The sequence below is a fragment of the Nomascus leucogenys genome, chromosome X, assembly GCF_006542625.1.
Source record: "Nomascus leucogenys isolate Asia chromosome X, Asia_NLE_v1, whole genome shotgun sequence".
NCBI lineage: Eukaryota > Metazoa > Chordata > Mammalia > Primates > Hylobatidae > Nomascus > Nomascus leucogenys.
Genome location: NC_044406.1, coordinates 103,423,163 through 103,438,839, shown reverse-complemented (window position 1 = coordinate 103,438,839; position 15,677 = coordinate 103,423,163).

Genomic DNA, 15,677 nt, shown 5'->3' with positions numbered 1-15,677 from the left:
GATAGTGAGTTAATTCTCACAAGATCAGATGGTTTTATAAGGGGCTTCCCCCTTCGCTGGACACTCATTCTCTCTCCTGCTGTCCTGTGATGAGTTTCCTTTCTCCATGATTGTAAGTTTCCTGAAGACTCCCCAGCCATGTGGAACTGTGAGGAAATTAAACCTCTTTTCTTTATAAATTACCCAGTCTTGGGTATGTCTTTATTAGCAGCATGAGAGTGGACCAATACAGTAAATTGGTACTGCAGAGTGGGGTGCTGCTGTAAAGATACTCAAAAATGTGGAAGCAACTTTGGAGCTGGGTAACAGGCAGAAGTTGGAACAGTTTGGAGGGCTCAGAAGAAGAAAGGAAAATGTGGGAAAGTTTGGAACTTCCTAGAGACTTGGAGGGCTCAGAAGACAGGAAATGTGGGAAAGTTTGGAACTTCACAGAGACTTGCTTTGCTTCTGTTTGCTCGTATTTTGTTGAGGGCATTTGCATCTATGTTCATCAAGAATACTGGCCTGAGGTTTTCTTTCTTGTGTCTCTGCCAGGTTTTGGTACCATGTTGATACTGGCCTCATAGAATGAGTTGGGCAGTAGTCCCTCCTCAATTTTTTTGGAATAGATTCAGTAGGAATGGTACCAGCTCTTCTTTGTACATTTGAAAGATTTCGACTGTGAATCCATCTGGTCCTGGGCTCCTTTTGGTTGGTAGGACATTTATTACTGATTCAATTTTGGTCCTCATTATTGGTCTGTTCAGGGATCATTTTCTTCCTGGTTCAGTCTTGGGAGGGTGTATGTGTCCAGGAATTTATCCATTTCTTCTAGATTTTCTAGTTTGTGTGCAGAGGTGTTTATAGTGGTCTCTGATGGTTACTTTTATTTCTATGGAGTCTGGTAAGATCCCCTTTTTCATCCCTAATTGTGTTTATTTGGGTCTTCTCTCTTCTTCATTAGTCTAGCTTGCAGTCTATCTTATTTTTTTTTTAACAAAGCAACTCCTGGACTCATTGATATATTGAATGTTTTTTCTTGCCTCACTATCCCTCAGTTCAAATATAACTTTAGTTATTTCTTGTCTTCTGATAACTTTAGGGTTGGTTTGCCCTTGCTTCTTTTAGTTCTTTTAGTTGCGATGTTAACTATTAAATTTATAACTTTCTAACTTTCTGATTTGGGTGTTTACTGATATAAACTTCCCTCTTAACACTGCCTTAGGTGTGTCCCAGAGATTCTGGTATGTTGTATCTTTGTTCTCATTTGTTTCACATAACTTTGATTTGTTCCAAATTTTCATTATTTACCCAAAAGTCATTCAGCAGTAGGTCGTTCAGTTTCCATGTAATTTTGTGGTTTTGAATGATTTTCTTAGTCTTGATTTCTATTTTTATTGTGCTGTGGTCTGGGAGAGTGGTTATTACGATTTTGGTTCTTTTACATTTGCTGAAGATTATTTTATGCATGACTGTGTGGTCTATTTTTGAGTTTGTGCCATGTGTCAATGAGAAGAATGTATATTCTGTTTGTTTTGTTGTCGTTTTTCTATTGCGTGGGGAGTTCTGTAAATGTCTATCAGGTCCATTAGGTTGGGTCCATTATGTAATGTCCTTCTTTGTCTTTTTTGATCTTTGTTGGTTTAAAATCTGTTTTATCTGAAACTAGGATTGGAACCCCTGCTTTTATCTGTTTTCCATTTGCTTAGTAGATTTTTCTTCATCCCTTAATTTTGAGCCCAAGGGTGTCACTGAATGTGAGATGGATCTCTTGAAGAAAGTATACTATTGGGTCATGCTTCTTTAGTCATCTTTCCACTCTGTGCCTTTTAATTGGGACACTTAACTCATTTACATTCAAGCTTAGTATTGATATGTGTGGATTTGATCCTGTCATGTTTTTAGCTGATGATTTTGCAGATTTATATGTGTGCTTTCTTTATAATGTCACTGGTCTATGTATTTAAGTGTGTTTTTGTAGAGGCTGGTAATGGCCTTTCCTTTCCATATTTAGTGCTTCTTTCAGGATTTCTTGTAAGGCAGGTCTGGTGGTAATGTATTCTCTTAGTACTTGTTTGTCTGAAGAGGATCTCATCTCTCCATTGCTTATAAAGCTTAGTTTGGCTGAATATGAAATCCTCGGTTGGGATTTCTTTTCTTTAAGAATGTTGAATATAGGCCATCAAAGTCTCCTAGCTTGTAGGGTTTTTGCTGTGAGGTTCACTATTAGTCTGATGGGCTTCCATTTGTAGGTGACCTGCCCCTTCTCTCTAGCTTCCTTTAACATTCTTTCTTCCATTTTGAACTTGGAAAATCTAATGATTTTTTGTCTTGGGGATAATCTCATGAAGTATCTTGTGAGAGATCTCTGAATTTCCAGAATTTGAATGTTGGCCTCTCTGTCTAGGTTGGGGAAGTTCTCAAGGATGATATCCTGAAATATGTTTTCTAAGTTGCTTGCATTCTCCTCATCTCTTTGGAGGATGCCAATTAGTCATAGATTTGGTCCCTTTACATAATTCTATATTTCTTGGAGGTTTTGTTCCATTTTTCAAATTTTTGTCTGACTGTCTTATTTCAGAAAGCTATTCTTCAAGGTCTGAGGTTATTTTCTAAGCTTGGTTTATTCTGCTATTAATACTTGGGATTGCATTATGAAGCTCTTATAGTGTGTTTTCTGCTCTATCAAGTTAGTTATTTTTTTCTATAGTGTCTATTTTGTCTGTCAGCTTCTGTATTATTTTATTATGATTCTTAGCCTCCTTGGATTGGGTTTCAACGTTCTTCTTAATCTTGATGATCTTTCCTACACATATTTTGAATTCTATTTCTGTCATTTCATCCTGCTTAAGAATGCTTGCTGGAGAACTAGTGCAGTCTTTTGGAGGAAAGAAGGCATTCTGCCTTTTTGAGTTGTCAGAGTTCTTGCACAGGCTCTTTATCATGTTTGTGAACTGATGTTCCTTCAAACTTTGACATTGCTGTCTTTGGATGTTTTTTATTGAGCTATTTTATGACCTCGTGGGTTTGATTATAAGTTGGGTTCAGTTGATTGGTTTCAGTTGACTGGCTTCACTTCTAGAAGATTTAAGGGGCCAGAGGCTCAGTTCAGGAATCCTGAACTGCGTGCTCTAACTCTGGGGGACTAATATCAGGCCCTGACTTTGTTCTCTGACTCAAGATTAAGAACCTGCTACCCGGCCGGGTGTGGTGGCTCACACCTGTAATCCCAGCACTTTGGGAGGCTGAGGTGGGTGGATCACCTGAGGTCAGGAGTTTGAGACCAGCCTGACCAACATGGTGAAACCTCGTCTCTACTAAAAATACAAAAATAATCTGGGTATGGTGGCGGGCCCCTGTGATCCTAGCTACTCAGGAGGCTGAGGCATGAGAATTACTTGAACTCGGGAGGTGGGGGTTGCAGTGAGCCGAGATCGTGCCACTGCACTCCAGCCTGGGCGACAGAGTAAGACTTTATCTCAAAAAAAAAAAAAAAGAAAGAAAGAACCTGCTACCCTAGAGGGGCCAACCTTCTCCAGACCACTAGTCACAACACTCTGATTCATAGTACCAGCCAAAGTGCTTCACAGGATAGTGGCAGCAGGATCCATCCTCGTTTGCACATGCTAACAGTGGCATCTGCAATGTAGTGGGTGCATGCTCATCAGTTGCAGCAGGGTGTGAGTGGGTGCTGGGGTGCTGGCCTGCATTTGGATATTCCCAGCAGTGATGGTGGCACCATTGCTCGGTCACATAGGCCCTCCCCCCAACCAGCAACTGTGCTTGCGTTTGCACCAGTGGTGATGTTAGCACAAGACAGGGCTCTGGTGGGTGCAGAACTGTGTTCACCCGCTGTGTGTGGTCACGTGGGCATTGCTGGCCGCTCAGGGAAGGAGCAGGTCTGCTTTTTTCTGTGTCTAGTTTTGTACTGGTAGCAATGTCAGCTCAGGGGCGGGACACTGGCAGCAGCAGGGCTGGTGGGCTTCATACCCGCTAAGACTCTAATGACAATGGTGGTGTGGTGAGAGGAGGGAGTTGCTTTCTCGCTGGTAGAAGTGGCATGGCATGATGCATGCACACACACATGCTGACAAGGAAGGTTAAGCAAGGTTGTCCTGTGAGCACACACCCCAGCAAAACAATGTGGGGGTTGCCTGTGGGTGAGTGCATGCAGGCAAAGTGGCACAAGGGAGGCTGCAGTGAGGAGAGGGCATGGGCTGGCTGGTGTGTGTCCCCTGGGGCCATTCTGCTAGATCTTTCTGATAGTCAGGTGTAGCCCACCAGCACAGGAGCTATTCATATGATGTGGCCACCAGGAGATATCCCCGCTGGGCACCCAAGGTTGCACTGCAATGAGGCACCACCAGGCTGAGGCCCTGTGAGAGGTCAGCAGACCGCAAGGTACCCAGGTTGTATTGGCCCCATCTCATGGGCAAGACTGCCCTGCAGAGTTGAGGTCTAACATTCCCCTAGGGTTATAGTCTCCTATGGGAGCAAGCCAAGCTTAGAGGGATGGGTATCCTTGGCCTTGCTCCACTCTAGATGATCCCACACCAAACCCTCTGAGCTCTGCGCCAGCTGGAGTTCTTCCCATATGACCTCTCTGAGCAGCTCTTCCTGGCAATTCAAGTGTCCATGGTGGTTGTGGATTCCAGAGGCTCATGGTGAGAGTGGGTTGCTCCTTGCCTGTTCAACTCATGCCTTCCCCAGGAGTTGTTGGGGGCCAAGAATGAGTCCTGGTGTGGGGTAGCCCCATGCAGGGTGCCCAGCTTCCTCCCCCTTCAGCACAGTATCTGTGTCTTCCATCCTTCCACTCTCAATGCCTTCTCTCTAAAGATCTGCTAGGAGTGTGCCAGTTTTCCCAATGTCCTGATTCTTTGGTGGCAGATGTTCTTCCTGGCTGTGTCTAGTCAGCCATCTTTCCTTCCCTTTTATAATTTGAAGTATTTTTATGCTGAGTCATAAATTTTAACTATTATTTTAGCTTGTATTATTTATTATATTAAATTGTAATACATCTGGTGCGCACATGTGTGTATGTGTATACAAATGTGTGTAAACATATATTTGCAAGGACTTTTAATTACAAAATATTGGTCATTTTGGTTTCTGCAGCCTCACACCCTAGCAGCCACTGGAGTTAAATGTCATTTCAAAGGCAATTCAGAGACCATATTACTACATAATGATGGTTTGTTATCATCCATATTAATTTTTTGGTGATCTGAAAGAAATGCTTCAATCATTTTACTTTGTAATGGGATAGGTTTACTGTGTGATAGTTTTGCTTTAGGAAATTAGTTGGAGATTTCTTGTAAAAATACTACACTATAAATTTTCTAATTTAAGTTATTGGGAAGTTTTGATTAATGTTTTATACACAATACCTGATTTTTAGGAATAGTGTACTGCCATTAGGTATAAAGTGCCTGATCTTAACATCATACTTATTAACGCATCCAAATGTACCAATTTGTGAACACTTCATTTTTTTATTCATTATTTGAATAGTTTGTCAATACAACACATTTTGGTAGTTGTTACTTTAATAATAAATATACAAGATTTTTAAAATAATATATCTAGGTGCTCTTTTCCATCAATCTTTTTTTTCAATTTTACTGTTTATCCTTACAAATGAATTGTTTCTTCAAATTTAAAAAAAAGCCATAGTGTTTATTGTAATTGAATGAATTTGCATGTTAAAATTTGGAAGAATTACAATGCTTGCAACCTTTATTCTTCTTATGAAGCAAGTGAACTTGTATTTCTTTCAGAAAAATTTTGAAGATTTTCTGACATAGCCATCACATTTTTCTTATTTTCTTGCTAACTTTTATGCATTGATTTTATATACACACACACAAACAAACACACGCACACTGGAATTTCACATATATGAAATATATTCATAATTCAATACATAAGGAATGAAATGTTTCCCTTTATCTTCTGACTGCATCTACCATTTAGGGTAGTTCATGATATTTTTGAGCAATTTTTTAGAAACTGGCCTCAGTACTGAACTACTGGCATATACAAATCTAATACTTGTTCGGTTAATTATTTTAAATTTTCTATTCTAGGTAAACAACCATTATCTATCAATAATGACAATTTTTAATTTCCTTTCCAATATTTTTTGTCGGTTTGTTCCTTTTTCTGCTATAGGCTAGTGATGTTGTGCATTATATTAATACATGCTTAATTAGAAATCACACTTACATTTATTAAATACGTACAAGTCAGAGATTTTATTTGCTAGTACTTTACAGATTTTTGCGGTATATCCATAAGTGCGATTGTTTTGCAATTTATATTTTTCTCCTGTATATGTTACATTCTGGTATTGAGGCATATAAATTTCATGAAATCAATTTAATTTTTTCCATTTTCATCTATGGTCCAAAAAAACTTCTGTGCCATAAAAATTTTATGCTCTTTAGAAGTTACAGAACTATCTATCTGGGTTTGGAAACTTTGATCATTGTTTCACAACTTACCCATTTTCTTCTATTGATCTCAGGTATTTCAGTTCTCTACTACTTAACTTTGGTGATTCCTGTCATTTAGAAAATTACTCATTTAATTGAGTTTCTCATATTTATATTTTTAAAGCTGTAAAATATGTTTATATTTTAATTTCTTGTTATGTCACTTTTTACCTTTGTCTCAGTCCATTTGTGCTGCTATTACAAAATACCTGAGACTGGGTAATTTGTAAGGAAGAGATATTTATTCTCTCGCATTTCTGGAGGTTGAAAAGTTTACGATCAAGGCACTATCATCTGGTGTGGGCCTTCTTACATCATTGTCACATAACAGAAGGGCAAAAAAAAGCAAGCCCACTCCTGCAAGCCCTTTCTATAGTGGCATTAATCCATTCATGAGGGCAAAGCCCTCATGACCTAAACACCTCTGGAAAGGCTCCATGTCCCAACACTGCTGAGCTGGGAATCGTGTCAATATCACTAATCAGGGAAATGCAAATAAAAAACACAACGAGATACCATCTCATTCCAGTCAGAATGTCTATTTTTAAAACGTCAGAAAATAACAGATGTTGGTGAGGTTTTGAAAAAAAGGGAATGCTTATACACCACTGGTGGGAATGTAAATTAGTTCAGCCACCGTGGAAATCAGTTTGGAGAATTCTTAAAGAACTTAGAACTGCCATTCAACCTAGCAATTCTATTACTAGGTGTATACCCAGTAATATCCCAAGGTGTATAAGTCATTATATCCCCAAAGGTATATAAATCAGTCTACCAAAAATGCACATGCACACATATGTTTATTGCGGCACTATTCACAATCATAAAAACATGCAATCAACCTAGATGCCCATCAACATCAAACAACTAAATAAAATATGGTACATATATACCATGGAATACTATATAGCCTCAAAAAAGAATAAACTCATGTTTTTTGCAGCAACATGGATGCAGCTGGAGGCCATTATCCTAGACAAATTAACACAGAAACAGGAAGCCAAATACCACATGTTCACACTTATAAGTGGGAGCTAAACATTGAGTAGACATGGACACAAAGAGGAGGATGATATACACCAGGGCTTACTTGAGCGTGGAGGTTGGGAGGAGGGTGAGGATAGACAAACTACCTATTGTCTACTTTCCTCACTACATGGGTGATGAAATCATTTGTACACCAAATCCCAATGATGCACAATTTACCCATATAGCAAATCTGCACACGTACTTCCTGAACTTCAAATAAAAGTTGAAAAAGAAAAAAGAAATAATTTAAAATAAGTGTCCTGTTTTCTTTGTTATCTAATTTTTAGAAGTACCTTTCTCTTTTTAAACATATAATAAGGTTGCCTTTTTCTTGTCCTATAGTATTTTTTATTGTCCATACATAAGATTTGAATTTGTTTTTACTTTGTTTGGCTCTACTGTAATAACTTATCATGAATTCACAAGAGATCTCCTTAGAATCATTGTGCGCCACTAAACAAGCATGTGTCTTGTCCTTTCACTTCCAAATAGTCATTTGAACAATGTTGCCAGATCATTTCAAAGGAAATACTATGTAGTAAGGGTCATACACCTATCAACCACCCAGCAAACTGGCATTATCATATGGTACAAGCCTGTTAGTTTAAGTAATATATGTGCACACATCCCATTAGAGTACTTTCTTATTTCTATGACAGGAAAACTTAAATTCCAGACCCTCTTGTGAAAAAGAAGCTAGAATGAGGCAACTCTACCCTTGTATGTTAGTAGAATCTCCCACTCCAATCTGCCCTTGAGAACAGGTTGATATTGATAACACCTAATTTCTAGCTCTTATTTTGTTTTAGTGTGATTCTGCTGAATTGAAGTATAATTGTCTACCTCCTATAGGAGAATGATTACACTATGATGTCCTGGAAATCTTGCGGGTAACCACGTAGGTCATACAGACAAAGGCTTGTAGAAAAGCTTATCTGAATCTTGGCAAATATCTTGTAATCCTCCTGGAATTTGAGAAAACGGGAGGCCTGTGAGTAACTGTCATCTCTTACTTATCTACCTCATCTGTGAAACTATCATGAGATAATTTCTCATTAACTCCTGTGTTCCAATAAGATATTGGGATTTCTGTACTGTCTTCCTCAGAATGGAGCTGCAGACTATAAAACCTCTTAGCTGAAGTATAGTATTGGCATAAAGTATCCTAAAACTCTTGTTGCTGTCAATTGGCCTTTTTTGTTTCAATGTTCTTTCTTTGTATGAAACAAGGATCACGGGGACCTGGCACCTTTGCCTACTCTTCCTTCTCCTATCTACGTAAGTAATAAACTCTCTGAATCTAAAAGTACCTTCTTGTATATTTACCAGCTAAATTAGTCAGGCCTTGGCCTTAGCCTTGCATTGCCTATCTATCTTTGGCAATTGCTTATCTTCGGATACCTTTACCACCATGTTTGTTGATGCTTTGCACTAAAAATGCAATAAAATAACTCATAATAAAATAACTCCTAGTATTTCTGTAATAGAGAGATTGCTCACAATTTTCAGACTGGTATAAGTCTTAGATATTTAGTCAGAGTGAAGGCAGTAGGAAAAGGATCATGTGTCTTCTTATTGTCCATCAAGACATTGAGTTTGCTCTCCCTCAAGTGACAGTGCTTGAGTCAGCATCTAGTGATGATTATCATTTCTATTTGAAAATAAGTGGTTTTGTAATTAGCAATAATGCCCCCAAAGATATGGCAACAGGAGGGCTATTGGTTTTGGTGTTCAGAGTGATTACCCATTTTGCTTTTGCTTAATCTTCATGGAAAGCTGAACCAGGGTCGTTGGGTCGTCAGATGTTATCTCTAACAAGAAACCTCACTAAGTAATGTTTTTATAATAGCAATAATAATAACAGATAGGACTTTTGAGGACTGAGTGTGTGCCAGAAATTGTGCTAAGAGAAGAGCTTCACATGCATTTTTTTCTGTAGACTTCTCAAGAGCCTTGTGTAAGGTAGTTACTGTTATTGTCTCTACATTAAATATAAGGAATCTGAGGTTTTAGTAAGGCTATGTGACATGCCTAAAGGCATACATCTAGTTAGCCAGGGTTTGATAGCACTGGCCAAGTCAATACAAAAATTCTGGTCTTTGTGACAGTTTTATTTTTAAATAGCATTTGATACTTTGATAATTTGATTATATAAATTGATATCCACGATATTGGCTTACTATTCCAACTTTAAATTTTATACTTTTATTTGTAATTTAATAGCATCATTTTTTCCAAGCCTGCTGATATAGAAATAAACCACGGACTATGATGAACTCAGAAAGGGACATGCTTCTTGGTTAGGACTTAATCTGGGCAGCTAGATGGCATTCCCTGGTACTGCCCCAAATTCTTCATAGATTAGGAACCTTTCCAGTGGAACATCAACAAATGTTGACCATGTGTTTAGAATAATCATTTGTGTGGCCTATAATATTCTTACTCAGAAAAGAAGAAAAATGTTATATTTATTGTATTGTCTTTAGCAAGAGAATGCAAATGGGTATTGTTGAATTAGGGCTATAATAAAGCCTGAAACCAAAAAGATTTTCTAGTCAGCCTTCAATTGATAGAGTCAATTGATGAGAGCAATCTCATTGTATTTAAATGAGGTTTTATTGTTAATACTGCTTGACTGTAGTGGAACTGGAGGGCATGTGTGCCAAAGAGCATGAAAGCCTGGAAGCCCCTGTCATTTAGTGGTTGCGCCAAAGATTTCTGTTGGCAGTTGTCTATTATGCAAGTCAGTACAGAAGGCACCTCCAGGCCCAAATCTGACCAAACAGAGCCCCTTTCTTGGTCCATTTGGTACATATATAACAGAATACCTGAGACTGGGTAATTTATGAATAACACAAATTTATTTCTTACAGTTCTAAAGGCTGTGAAGTCAAAGATCAAGGGGACTGCATCTGGTGAAAGCAATTATGGTGCATCATCCCATGGCAGAAGGGCAAGAGAGAATTCACAAGAGCAAGAGGGGGGTTGCACTTGTTTTCTAACAAGCCCACTCTCTCGTAATAACTAACCCACTTCCATGATAACAACATTAATCCATTTATAAAGGCAGAACCTTCATGACTTAATCGCCTCTTAAAGTCCAACCTCTCAACACTGTTACATTGAAAATTGTTTCTAACACATGAACTTTGGGGGACACATTCAAATTATGGCAGCCCCAGAAAGGAATTTTTGCTCAAACTTTCATTTTACTTTTCTCACAGCTGTTTAAGACATTAGAGTGTTTCTGATAAATTCTCAGGCACCCACATCTATTGCTTTGAAGTTGAAACTTTGATTTTGATATAAACTTCAGAGAAACTGAATTATCACATTTATTTTCTCTCTATCAAGTTTTGTCCTTCACTTGTTCACCCTGCCCAGACAAGCAGAAAAGACTCACTATTTACAAAAGGTAATAACCTGGCAGGGCCAACTTGCTCACTATCTCAAGTCTCTCAGGTGGTACATTGTACTAATCTTCTCAGGGTTCATTGCCCTTTATATGAGGCTCTTGGAGAGGGACTGCTTATTCCACTAGAATGTATCTCCAAAGCACTCTTGCTATATGGTTAAGAACAAAGAATTTGATGTCATAGAGTTGTATGCTCTAACCTGTGCTACATCACTTATGAATGTGTACTTTGTACAAGTTCTTAACCTCTTAAATCCTCAGTTTTTTTTATCTATCAAATGGAGATAAGTTTCTATCTAATGTAATGTTAAGTGCTTATTATAGTGCTTGGTAAGCAGTGCTCACAAATTGTTAGACATTTTTTGGTTCCATATGAAATTTAAGGTAGTTTTTTTCCTAACTCTGTGAAGAAAGTCAATGGTAGTTTGATGGGGATAGCACTGAATCTATAAATTCTTTGGGCAGTATGGCCATTTTCACGATATTGATTCTTCTTATCCATGAGCATGGAATGTTTTTCCATTTGCTTGTGCCCTCTCTGATTTCCTTGAGCAGTGGTTTGTGGTTCTCCTTGAAGAGGTCCTTCACATCACTTGTAAGTTAGACTCCTAGGTATTTTATTCTGTTTGTAGCAATTGTGAATGGGAGTTCACTCATGATTTGGCTCTCTGTCTATTATTGGAGTAAATTCATCCTTTTTTATGGCTGCATGGTATTCCATGGTGTATATGTGAAACATTTTCTTTATCCAGTCTATCATTGATGGACATTTGCATATATTCGGTATAAGTATATGTATTATGTAATATATGGGTTGGTTCTAAGAGCCCGTATAGCCAAGACAATCCTAAGCAAAAAAACAAAGCTGGAGGCATCATGCTACCTGACTTCAAACTATACTACAAGGTTACAGTAACCAAAACAGCATGGTACTGGTACCAAAACAGATATATAAACCAATGGAACGTAACAGGGGCCTCAGAAATAACACCACACATCTACAACCATCTGATCTTTGACAAACCTGACAAAAACAAACAATGGGGAAAGGGTTCCCTATTTAATAGATGTTGTTGGGAAAACTGGCTAGCTACATGCAGAAAACTGATACTGGACCCCTTCTTTACACTTTATACAAAAATTAATTCAAGATGGATTAAAGACTTAAAAGTAAAACCTAAAGTCATAAAAACCCTAGAAGAAAACTTGGCGATATCATTCAGGACATAGGTATGTACAAAGACTTCATCACTAAAACACTAAAAGCAATGGCAACAAACGCCAAAATTGACAAATGGGATCTAATTAAAACTAAAGAGCTTCTGCACAGCAAAAAAAACTATCATCAGAGTGAACAGGCAATCTACAGAATGGGAGAACATTTTTGCAATCTATCCATCTGACAAAGGGCTAATATCCAGAACCTACAAAGAACATAAACAAATTTACAAGAAAGAAACAAACAGCCCCATCAAAAAGTGGGCAAAGGATATGAACAGACACTTTTCGAAAGAAGACATTTATGCAGCCAACAAACATGTGCAAAAAAGCTCATCATCACTGGTCATTAGCAAAATGCAAATCAAAACCACAGTGAGATGCCATCTCATGCCAGTTAGAATGGTGATCATTAAAAAGTCAGTAAACAACAGATGCTGGAGAGGATGTGGAGAAATAGGAATGCTTTTACACTGTTGGTGGGAGTGTAAATTAGTTCAACCATTGTGGAAGACAGTATGGCAATTCCTCAAAGTTCTAGAACCAGAAATACTATTTGACCCAGCAATCCCATTACTGGGTATATACCCAAAGGATTATAAATCATTCTACTATAAAGATACATGCACACGTATGTTTATTGTGGCACTGTGCACAATAGTGAAGACTTGGAACCAACCCAAATGCCCATCAGTGATAGACTGGATAAAGAAAATGTGGCACATATACACCATGGAATACTATGCAGCCATAAAAAGGATGAGCTCGGCCGGGCGCGGTGGCTCACGCCTGTAATCCCAGCACTTTGGGAGGCCGAGGTGGGCAGATCACGAGGTCAGGAGATCAAGACCATCCTGGCTAACACAGTGAAACCCCGTCTCTACTAAAAATACAAAAAATTAGCCGGGCGAGGTGGCGGGCGCCTGTAGTCCCAGCTACTCGGGAGGCTGAGGCAGGAGAATGGCGTGAACCCTGGGGGGCGGAGCCTGCAGTGAGCCGAGATCGCGCCACTGCACTCCAGCCTGGGCGACAGCGAGACTCTGTCTCAAAACAAACAAACAAACAAAAAAAAGGATGAGTTCATGTCCATTGCAGGGACATGGATGAAACTGGAAACCATCATTCTCAGCAAACTAACACAAGAACAGAAAATAAAACACCACATGTTCTCACTCATAGTTGGGAGTTGAACATGAGAACACATGGACATGGGAAGGGGAACATCACACACTGGGGCCTGTCAGGGCGTGGAGGGCTAGGGGAGGGATAGCATTAGGAGAAATACCTAATGTAGATGACGGTTTGATGGGTGAAGCAAACCACCATGTTGCGTGTATACCTATGTAACAAACCTGCACGTTCTGCACATGTATCCTATAACTTAAAGTATAATAAATTAAAAAAATTGTTAGATATTATTATTGTAAAGAACACCTTTCAACACATTTAAGAATATGACATATATTCATAAAGGTGGCTTAATTAGTGGCAGTGATTCACAATGAAGGGGAATTTGACAAAGTCTCAGAAGAGACAATTTCAAAAAACCCAAAAAGACTCTGAACTGTTCCCTAAAGGAAGTGTGCCACCACAGAGGGGTAAATCATTTCATCAGTAATAATATTTCAGACATTGTTTCACTGAGATTATTTGAAAACTTTGGAAAAGCTAGGGAATTTCAAAATATCCATGAGATCATGGATATCATTGTTTCTGAAAATGTGGTCTGTGAGTCACCTTCATCAGACTTGCCTAGGGAACTATTAAACAAAAAATGCAGATTCATAAGACCTTCCTACCCCAAAGCTAATGCTCTAATAAAATCTCTGCAGCTAAGACCCAGGGATGTATATTTTCACCGAGATTTCCAGGTAGACACCACTCTACTGAGATATGAGAACTATCGAACTGTTCAGCAGTGTACTCTGTTTACAGGAAAGGACAGTCCAAAGCCTTGGGGAAGTGATTAATTGCCTCCAAGTACAATTAATATAGCGGTAATAATAATATATTTTGGTGAGTTCTTTGCTCTAGTACAGACTGTGTTAGGAAAATAAATATTGAAATTACAGTAAATATTCTGTTCACTTTGTATTTTGAAGTGTCCCAAACTCATGAGAATAATTCCTTTTCAGTTATAAGCCTAGAGATAGCAGTCCTAATGTGACCTTTCATACCATTGAAAACTGTGCCTGGCTGTTCTCCCTCCAACACCTTCTTAGAGGAAGTTTAGTCATCCTCTATTTCTGTTTATAATCTCTCCAGTTATTTGGGATATATTTCTACTCCGTGCCTCCTTCTAAAGGTCTTTTGACCTTCTCTTGCTGGGTCACAGGTTAGGCAGCAATACAGACCCACCACTATCTGTAGGACACCCTGAAGGCTTTATTTCTTCTTTTTTAATCATTGCCACCATAAACAACACTGCTGGCCAACACCATTCTTTATTTCTCTCCAAGAGGTGAGATTTCATTTGTCTTAATTTTATTCACGAAAGCAACCACAAAAATGATAACCAACAATACAAAAATCAAATAGAGACCTGAAACTCTACCATGGCATGTATCTGGTTCCTTTCAGTTCTCTCCCTGCTTACCTTAGAAAGATGAGAAATAACAGTCTCTGGAGTTACACAGGAAGATGTTTGGGTCAAAACTAGTATCCTAATTTTTAACAAAGAATTACTAGATAATACCCCTTAATTTTCTATTCATAGCTGAAGCAAACTTAGGCCAATAATTCTAAAGGTACTATAATACTACTGCTATTATTAATATTTGTATTATTGCTACTACAACTACTACTTCCATTATTAATACCACCACCAGTGCTATGACTATTTAAGATTGCTTTCATTATGCTGATGCTGTTTCAAATGCTTTATCTATAGTTTAGCATTTAATAGTAACAACAAAAATATGCATTAGGGTCTATAATTTCCACTTTTTTTTTCTAAAGATGAGGAAATTGAAGTATAGGGGACTTAAATTACTTGTCAAAATTCATACAGCTTGTAAGTGTTAGAACAGGATTTAGAATCCAGGCAGTCAGCCTGGATTTCTATTCTCAATTAATCCAATCTTCCCATGAGGTAGAAATCTTTTTCCCCTGTAAGTAGTCCTGGCCCATGTGTATATACTGTTAGGTAATACGCACAGTTCTAGATATCTTTTGTTTATAACCTCCCTGAAGCACTGGGAAGGTTTCTATCATTAATTTCATTGCTTGTTTAGGAAGTTCTCAACTATACACTTTATTTGTTGAGGAAAATAGAGTAGGGGATTTTACCAACATTTTTCTATTTTGAAAACTGAGGCTTGAATAAAACAACCCAAGGTGAGGGCTGACAAGACTAGAACTAGATTAGAAACAGACTAGAACCAGACTAGAAGCCAAGCCTTCCGTATTCCATCGCCAGACTAAAGGTTAGAAGAGGGGAAGAAGCAACAGGATATTACTGTAGGAACTATAAGGTTCAAGCCAGGGGAGTATTTTCTATGTAGTCATTCAGCAGACACAAAACATGATAATACAAATTTAGG